This window comes from Chiloscyllium punctatum, chromosome 50 (genome assembly GCF_047496795.1).
Source record: "Chiloscyllium punctatum isolate Juve2018m chromosome 50, sChiPun1.3, whole genome shotgun sequence".
In the NCBI taxonomy this organism is placed as follows: Eukaryota; Metazoa; Chordata; class Chondrichthyes; order Orectolobiformes; family Hemiscylliidae; genus Chiloscyllium; species Chiloscyllium punctatum.
The window spans coordinates 32,985,588-32,996,712 of NC_092788.1; positions in this window are offsets into that span (position 1 = coordinate 32,985,588).

An 11,125-nucleotide genomic window follows, 5' to 3' on the forward strand; every position below is an offset into this window, starting at 1 on the left:
ACTCCCAAACACTCACACACAGATACACACACACTCCCAAACACTCTCACACAGACACAGATACACACACACTCCCAAACACACACACACACAGATACACACACACTCCCAAACACACACACACACACAGATACACACACACTCCCAAACACACACACACACAGATACACACACACTCCCAAACACACTCACACACACAGATACACACACACTCCCAAACACACACACACACAGATACACACACACTCCCAAACACACACACACACACAGATACACACACACTCCCAAACACACACACACACAGATACACACACACTCCCAAACACACACACACACACAGATACACACACACTCCCAAACACACACACACACAGATACACACACACTCCCAAACACACACACACACAGATACACACACACTCCCAAACACACACACACACACAGATACACACACACTCCCAAACACACACACACACAGATACACACACACTCCCAAACACACACACACAGATACACACACACTCCCAAACACACACACACACAGATACACACACACTCCCAAACACACACACACACACAGATACACACACACTCCCAAACACACACACACACACAGATACACACACACTCCCAAACACACACACAGATACACACACACTCCCAAACACACACACACACACAGATACACACACACTCCCAAACACACACACAGATACACACACACTCCCAAACACTCACACAGATACACACACACTCCCAAACACACTCACACAGATACACACACACTCCCAAACACTCACACAGATACACACACACTCCCAAACACTCACACACAGACACACACACACTCCCAAACACACACACAGATACACACACACTCCCAAACACACTCACACAGATACACACACACTCCCACAGATACACACACACTCCCAAACACTCACACACAGATACACACACACTCCCAAACACTCACACACAGACACACACACACTCCCAAACACACACACAGATACACACACACTCCCAAACACTCACACACAGATACACACACACTCCCAAACACACTCACACAGATACACACACACTCCCACAGATACACACACACTCCCAAACACTCACACACAGATACACACACACTCCCAAACACTCACACACAGATACACACACACTCCCAAACACACACACGCACAGATACACACACACTCCCAAACACTCACACACAGATACACACACACTCCCAAACACACACACGCACAGATACACACACACTCCCAAACACTCACACACACACAGATACACACACACTCCCAAACACACACACGCACAGATACACACACACTCCCAAACACACACACACAGATACACACACACTCCCAAACACACTCACACAGATACACACACAGATACACACACTCCCAAACACACTCACACACACAGATACACACACACTCCCAAACACACTCACACACACAGATACACACACACTCCCAAACACACACACACAGATACACTCCCAAACACACACACACACAGATACATACACACTCCCAAACACACACACACAGATACACACACACTCCCATACACACTCACACACACAGATACACACACACTCCCAAACACTCACACACAGATACACACACACTCCCAAACACACTCACACAGATACACACACACTCCCACAGATACACACACAGATACACACACACTCCCAAACACACACACACAGATACACACACACTCCCAAACACACACACACTCCCAAACACACACACTCCCAAACACACTCACACACACAGATACACATACACTCCCAAACACACACACACACAGATACACACACACTCCCACAGAATCACACACAGATACACACACACTCCCAAACACACACACACAGATACACACACACTCCCAAACACACTCACACACACAGATACACATACACTCCCAAACACACACACACACACACACACACTCCCAAACACACACACACACAGATACACACACACTCCCAAACACTCACACACACACACACAGACACACTCCCAAACACACACACACACAGATACACACACACTCCCAAACACACACACAGATACACACACACTCCCAAACACTCACACACACACAGATACACTCCCAAACACACACACACACACACACACAGACACACTCCCAAACACACACACACACACACAGATACACACACACTCCCAAATACACTCACACACAGATACACACACACTCCCAAACACACTCACACACACAGATACACACACACTCCCAAACACACACACAGATACACACACACTCCCAAACACTCACACACAGATACACACACACTCCCAAACACACACACTCACAGATACACACACACTCCCAAACACTCACACACAGATACACACACACTCCCAAACACACACACACACAGATACACACACACTCCCAAACACACTCACACAGATACACACACACTCCCAAACACTCACACACAGATACACACACACTCCCAAACACACACACAGATACACACACACTCCCAAACACTCACACACAGATACACACACACTCCCAAACACACTCACACAGATACACACACACTCCCAAACACTCACACACAGATACACACACACTCCCAAACACTCTCTCACACAGATACACACACACTCCCAAACACTCACACACACAGATACACACACTCCCAAACACTCACACACAGATACACACACACTCCCAAACACACACACAGATACACATACACTCCCAAACACACACACACACAGATACACACACACTCCCAAACACACTCACACAGATACACACACACTCCCAAACACTCACACAGATACACACACACTCCCAAACACTCACACACAGATACACACACACTCCCAAACACACACACAGATACACACACACTCCCAAACACCCACAGACAGATACACACACACTCCCAAACACTCACACACAGATACACATACACTCCCAAACACACTCACACACAGATACACACACACTCCCAAACACACAGATACACACACACTCCCAAACACACTCACACACACAGATACACACACACTCCCAAACACACTCACACACACAGATACACACACACTCCCAAACACTCACACACAGATACACACACACTCCCAAACACTCACACACAGATACACACACACTCCCAAACACTCTCTCACACAGATACACACACACTCCCAAACACACACACACAGATACACACACACTCCCAAACACACACACAGATACACACACACTCCCAAACACACTCACACAGATACACACACACTCCCAAACACTCACACACACACACACAGACACACTCCCAAACACACACTCAGATACACACACATTCCCAAACACACTCACACACACAGATACACTCCCAAACACACACACACACACACTCCCAAACACACACACACACAGATACACACACACTCCCAAACACACACACAGATACACACACACTCCCAAACACTCACACACAGATACACACACACTCCCAAACACACACACTCACAGATACACACACACTCCCAAACACTCACACACAGATACACACACACTCCCAAACACACACACACACAGATACACACACACTCCCAAACACACTCACACAGATACACACACACTCCCAAACACTCACACACAGATACACACACACTCCCAAACACACACACAGATACACACACACTCCCAAACACTCACACACAGATACACACACACTCCCAAACACACTCACACAGATACACACACACTCCCAAACACTCACACACAGATACACACACACTCCCAAACACTCTCTCACACAGATACACACACACTCCCAAACACTCACACACACAGATACACACACTCCCAAACACTCACACACAGATACACACACACTCCCAAACACACACACAGATACACATACACTCCCAAACACACACACACACAGATACACACACACTCCAAACACACTCACACAGATACACACACACTCCCAAACACTCACACAGATACACACACACTCCCAAACACTCACACACAGATACACACACACTCCCAAACACACACACAGATACACACACACTCCCAAACACACACAGACAGATACACACACACTCCCAAACACTCACACACAGATACACATACACTCCCAAACACACTCACACACAGATACACACACACTCCCAAACACACAGATACACACACACTCCCAAACACACTCACACACACAGATACACACACACTCCCAAACACACTCACACACACAGATACACACACACTCCCAAACACTCACACACAGATACACACACACTCCCAAACACTCACACACAGATACACACACACTCCCAAACACTCTCTCACACAGATACACACACACTCCCAAACACACACACACAGATACACACACACTCCCAAACACACACACAGATACACACACACTCCCAAACACACACACACACAGATACACACACACTCCCAAACACTCACACACACACACACAGACACACTCCCAAACACACACTCAGATACACACACATTCCCAAACACACTCACACACACAGATACACTCCCAAACACACACACACACACACACACACTCCCAAACACACACACACACAGATACACACACACTCCCAAACACACACACAGATACACACACACTCCCAAACACTCACACACAGATACACACACACTCCCAAACACACACACTCACAGATACACACACACTCCCAAACACTCACACACAGATACACACACACTCCCAAACACACACACACACAGATACACACACACTCCCAAACACACACACACAGATACACACACACTCCCAAACACACACACAGATACACACACACTCCCAAACACTCACACACAGATACACACACACTCCCAAACACACTCACACAGATACACACACACTCCCAAACACTCACACACAGATACACACACACTCCCAAACACTCTCTCACACAGATACACACACACTCCCAAACACACACACAGATACACACACACTCCCAAACACACACACAGATACACATACACTCCCAAACACACTCACACACAGATACACACACACTCCCAAACACTCACACACACAGATACACACTCACTCCCAAACACTCACACACAGATACACACACACTCCCAAATACACTCACACACAGATACACACACACTCCCAAACACACTCACACACACAGATACACACACACTCCCAAACACACACACACAGATACACACACACTCCCAAACACACACACAGATACACATACACTCCCAAACACACACACAGATACACATACACTCCCAAACACACTCACACACAGATACACACACACTCCCAAACACTCACACACACAGATACACACACTCCCAAACACTCACACACAGATACACACACACTCCCAAACACACACACAGATACACATACACTCCCAAACACACACACACACAGATACACACACACTCCCAAACACACTCACACAGATACACACACACTCCCAAACACTCACACAGATACACACACACTCCCAAACACTCACACACAGATACACACACACTCCCAAACACACACACAGATACACACACACTCCCAAACACACTCACACAGATACACACACACTCCCAAACACACACACAGATACACACACACTCCCAAACACTCTCTCACACAGATACACACACACTCCCAAACACACTCACACAGATACACACACACTCCCAAACACACTCACACAGATACACACACACTCCCAAACACTCTCTCACACACAGATACACACACACTCCCAAACACACACACAGATACACACACACTCCCAAACACACTCACACAGATACACACACACTCCCAAACACACTCACACAGATACACACACACTCCCAAACACACACACAGATACACACACACTCCCAAACACTTTCTCACACACAGATACACACACACTCCCAAACACACACACAGATACACACACACTCCCAAACACTCACACAGATACACACACACTCCCAAACACACTCACACAGATACACACACACTCCCAAACACACTCACACAGATACACACACACTCCCAAACACTCACACAGATACACACACACTCCCAAACACACTCACACAGATACACACACACTCCCAAACACACTCACACAGATACACACACACTCCCAAACACACACACAGATACACACACACTCCCAAACACACTCACACAGATATACACACACTCCCAAACACTCTCTCACACAGATACACACACACTCCCAAACACTCTCTCACACAGATACACACACACTCCCAAACACTCACACACAGATACATTCCCAAACACACTCACACACCGATATACACACACACCCACCCTGTATCTGTGTTTATCTGTCAGTGAGTGTGTCACTCTCTCTGTATCTGTGTGTGTGTCTCTCTCTCTCTCTGTATCTGTGTGTGTGTGTGTGTGTGTGTGTCTCTGTATCTGTGTGTGTGTCTCTCTCTCTCTCTGTATCTGTGTGGTTCTGTGTGTGTCTCTCTCTGTCTCTGTTTGTGTGTTTCTCTCTGTATCTGTGCGTGTGTCTGTCTTTTTCTCTCTCTCTGTATCTGTGTGTGTGTCTCTCTCTCTATCTGTGTGTGTGTGTGTGTGTCTCTCTCTCTATCTGTGTGTGTCTCTCTCTCTGTATCTGTGTGTGAGTGTGTGTGTGTGTGTCTTTCTCTGTATCTGTGTGTATCAGTGAGTGAGTCTCTCTCTCTCTCTCTCTCTCTCTCTGTGTCTGTGTACTTCTAATTGTGTGAGTGTGTGTGTATGTGTCTGTGTGTATGTGTGTGTGTGTATGTGTATATTTGTGTGTGTGCGTGTATGTGTGTGTGTGTGAGTGAAAGAGGAGGAGAGAGAAAGTTTGAGAGGATGGTAAGGTGGAGAGAGAGAAAGAGACAGATTGAGATTGAAATGGAAATGTAGAGAATTAAAGAGGGGTGGAGGAGAGATGGAGAGAGACAGTTGGAGAAAGGGGGAGAGATGGAGCGAGAGAGAGACATGGAGAGAGAGGGAGAGATGGAGTGAGAGAGAGATGGAGTGAGAGAGAGACATGGAGAGAGGGAGAGATGGAGTGAGAGAGAGAGACATGGAGAGAGGGAGAGATAGAGTGAGAGAGAGACATGGAGAGAGGGAGAGATGGAGTGAGAGAAAGATATGGAGAGAGGGAGAGAGGGAGAGATGGAGTGAGAGAGAGACATGGAGAGAGGGAGAGATAGAGTGAGAGAAAGATATGGAGAGAGGGAGAGAGTGAGAGACATGGAGAGAGGGAGAGATGGAGTGAGAGAGAGATATGGAGAGAGAGAGAGAGAGACATGGAGAGAGGGAGAGATAGAGTGAGAGAGAGACATGGAGAGAGGGAGAGATGGAGTGAGAGAGAGAGATGGAGAGAGGGAGAGATGGAGTGAGAGAGAGACATGGAGAGAGGGAGAGATGGAGTGAGAGAGAGACATGGAGAGAGGGAGAGATAGAGTGAGAGAGAGACATGGAGTGAGGGAGGGATAGTGAGAGAGAGATATGGAGAGAGAGAGAGTGAGAGAGAGAGACTTGGAGAGAGGGAGAGATGGAGTGAGAGAGAGAGATGGAGAGAGGGAGAGATAGAGTGAGAGAAAGATATGGAGAGAGAGAGACATGGAGAGAGGGAGAGATGGAGTGAGAGAGAGCGATGGAGAGAGAGAGAGAGAAGACATGGAGAGAGGGAGAGATAGAGTGAGAGAGAGCGATGGAGAGAGAGAGAGAGACATGGAGAGAGGGAGAGATAGAGTGAGAGAGAGAGAGAGACATGGAGAGAGGGAGAGATGGAGTGAGAGAGAGACATGGAGAGAGGGAGAGATGGAGTGTGAGAGAGAGAGATGGAGAGAGGGAGAGATAGAGTGAGAGAGAGACATGGAGAGAGGGAGAGATGGAGTGAGAGAAAGATATGGAGAGAGGGAGAGATAGAGTGAGAGAGAGATGGAGTGAGAGAGAGACATGGAGAGAGGGAGAGATGGAATGAGAGAAAGATATGGAGAGAGGGAGAGATGGAGTGAGAGAGAGACATTGAGAGAGGGAGAGATGGAGTGAGAGAGAGACATGGAGAGAGGGAGAGAATGAGAGACATGGAGAGAGGGAGAGATGGAGTGAGAGAGAGATGGAGTGAGAGAGAGATATGGAGAGAGGGAGAGATGGAGTGAGAGAGAGATATGGAGAGAGAGAGAGAGAGACATGGAGAGAGGGAGAGATAGAGTGAGAGAGAGACATGGAGAGAGGGAGAGATGGAGTGAGAGAGAGACATGGAGAGAGGGAGAGATGGAGTGAGAGAAAGATATGGAGAGAAGGAGAGATGGAGTGAGAGAAAGATATGGAGAGAAGGAGAGATGGAGTGAGAGAGAGACATGGAGAGAGGGAGAGATAGAGTGAGAGAGAGACATGGAGAGAGAGAGAGAGACATGGAGAGAGGGAGAGATAGAGTGAGAGAGAGAGAGAGACATGGAGAGAGGGAGAGATGGAGTGAGAGAAAGACATGGAGAGAGAGAGAGATGGAGTGAGAGAGAGACATGGAGAGAGGGAGAGATGGAGTGAGAGAGAGAGTGATGGAGAGAGGGAGAGATAGAGTGAGAGAGAGACATGGAGAGAGGGAGAGATGGAGTGAGAGAAAGATATGGAGAGAGGGAGAGATAGAGTGAGAGAGAGACATGGAGAGAGGGAGAGATGGAGTGAGAGAGAGACATGGAGAGAGGGAGAGATGGAGTGAGAGAAAGATATGGAGAGAGGGAGAGATAGAGTGAGAGAGAGACATGGAGAGAGAGAGAGATGGAGTGAGAGAGAGACATGGAGAGAGGGAGAGATAGAGTGAGAGAGAGAGAGAGACATGGAGAGAGGGAGAGATGGAGTGAGAGAAAGACATGGAGAGAGAGAGAGATGGAGTGAGAGAGAGACATGGAGAGAGGGAGAGATGGAGTGAGAGAGAGTGATGGAGAGAGGGAGAGAGATAGAGTGAGAGAGAGACATGGAGAGAGGGAGAGATGGAGTGAGAGAAAGATATGGAGAGAGGGAGAGATAGAGTGAGAGAGAGACATGGAGAGAGAGAGAGACATGGAGAGAGGGAGAGATAGAGTGAGAGAGAGAGAGAGACATGGAGAGAGGGAGAGATGGAGTGAGAGAAAGACATGGAGAGAGAGAGAGATGGAGTGAGAGAGAGACATGGAGAGAGGGAGAGATGGAGTGAGAGAGAGAGATGGAGAGAGGGAGAGATAGAGTGAGAGAGAGACATGGAGAGAGGGAGAGATGGAGTGAGAGAAAGATATGGAGAGAGGGAGAGATGGAGTGAGAGAAAGATATGGAGAGAGGGAGAGATGGAGTGAGAGAGAGATATGGAGAGAGGGAGAGATAGAGTGAGAGAGAGATGGAGTGAGAGAGAGACATGGAGAGAGGGAGAGATGGAGTGAGAGAAAGATATGGAGAGAGGGAGAGATAGAGTGAGAGAGAGATGGAGTGAGAGAGAGACATGGAGAGAGGGAGAGATGGAGTGAGAGAAAGATATGGAGAGAGGGAGAGATGGAGTGAGAGAGAGACATTGAGAGAGGGAGAGATGGAGTGAGAGAGAGACATGGAGAGAGAGAGAGAATGAGAGACATGGAGAGAGGGAGAGATGGAGTGAGAGAGAGATATGGAGAGAGGGAGAGATGGAGTGAGAGAGAGACATGGAGAGAGGGAGAGATGGAGTGAGAGAGAGACATGGAGAGAGAGAGAGAATGAGAGACATGGAGAGAGGGAGAGATGGAGTGAGAGAGAGACATGGAGAGAGGGAGAGATGGAGTGAGAGAGAGACATGGAGAGAGGGAGAGATGGAGTGAGAGAAAGATATGGAGAGAGGGAGAGATGGAGTGAGAGAGAGACATGGAGAGAGGGAGAGATGGAGTGAGAGAAAGATATGGAGAGAGAGACATGGAAAGGGAGAGATAGAGTGAGAGAGAGAGATATGGAGAGAGGGAGAGATAGAGTGAGAGAGAGACATGGAGAGTGAGACAGAGACATGGAGAGGGAGAGAGAGACATGGAAAGGGAGAGAGAGTGAGAGAGAGAGATATGGAGAGAGGGAGAGATGGAGTGAGAGAGAGAGAGATGGAGAGAGGGAGAGATAGAGTGAGAGAAAGATATGGAGAGAGGGAGAGATAGAGTGAGAGAAAGATATGGAGAGAGGGAGAGAGACATGGAGAGAGGGAGAGAGAGACATGGAAAGGGAGAGAGAGTGAGAGAGAGAGATATGGAGAGAGGAGAGATGGAGTGAGAGAGAGAGACATGGAAAGGGAGAGATAGAGTGAGAGAGAGAGATATGGAGAGAGGGAGAGATAGAGTGAGAGAGAGACATGGAGAGTGAGAGAGAGACATGGAGAGGGAGAGAGAGACATGGAAAGGGAGAGATAGAGTGAGAGAGAGAGAGATGGAGAGAGGGAGAGAGGGAGAGATAGAGTGAGAGAGAGATATGGAGAGAGGGAGAGATAGAGTGAGAGAGAGACATGGAGAGGGAGAGAGATGGAGTGAGAGAGAGACACGGAGAGAGGGAGAGATGGAGTGAGAGAGAGATGGAGTGAGAGAGAGACATGGAGAGAGGGAGAGATGGAGTGAGAGAGAGATGGAGTGAGAGAGAGACATGGAGAGAGAGGGAGAGATGGAGCGAGAGAGAGACATGGAGAGAGGGAGAGATGGAGTGAGAGAGAGATGGAGTGAGAGAGAGACATGGAGAGAGAGGGAGAGAAGGAGCGAGAGAGACCTGGAGTGAGCGAGAAAGAGAGAGAGAGAGAGAGAGAGAGAGAGATGGAGCAAGAGAGAGACATGGAGAGAGAGAGATGGAAAGAGGCAAAGATGGAGTGAGAGAGAGACATGGAGAGAGGGAGAGATGGGGTGAGAGAAAGGGGGAGAGAGCGCAAGGAGGCTGAGACAGAGGGAACGAGAGAAATCAAAAAGGAGAGAAACAAGCCTTTCCAAAAGGTTTGGGAAGAGAGGTGTGAGTTAGGGAATTCGAGACAGATCAGACTGGACCCAGCAACAATAATATTGTCCTTGACAATCACCCAACACAGACCAGAAAGGAAAATGAGAT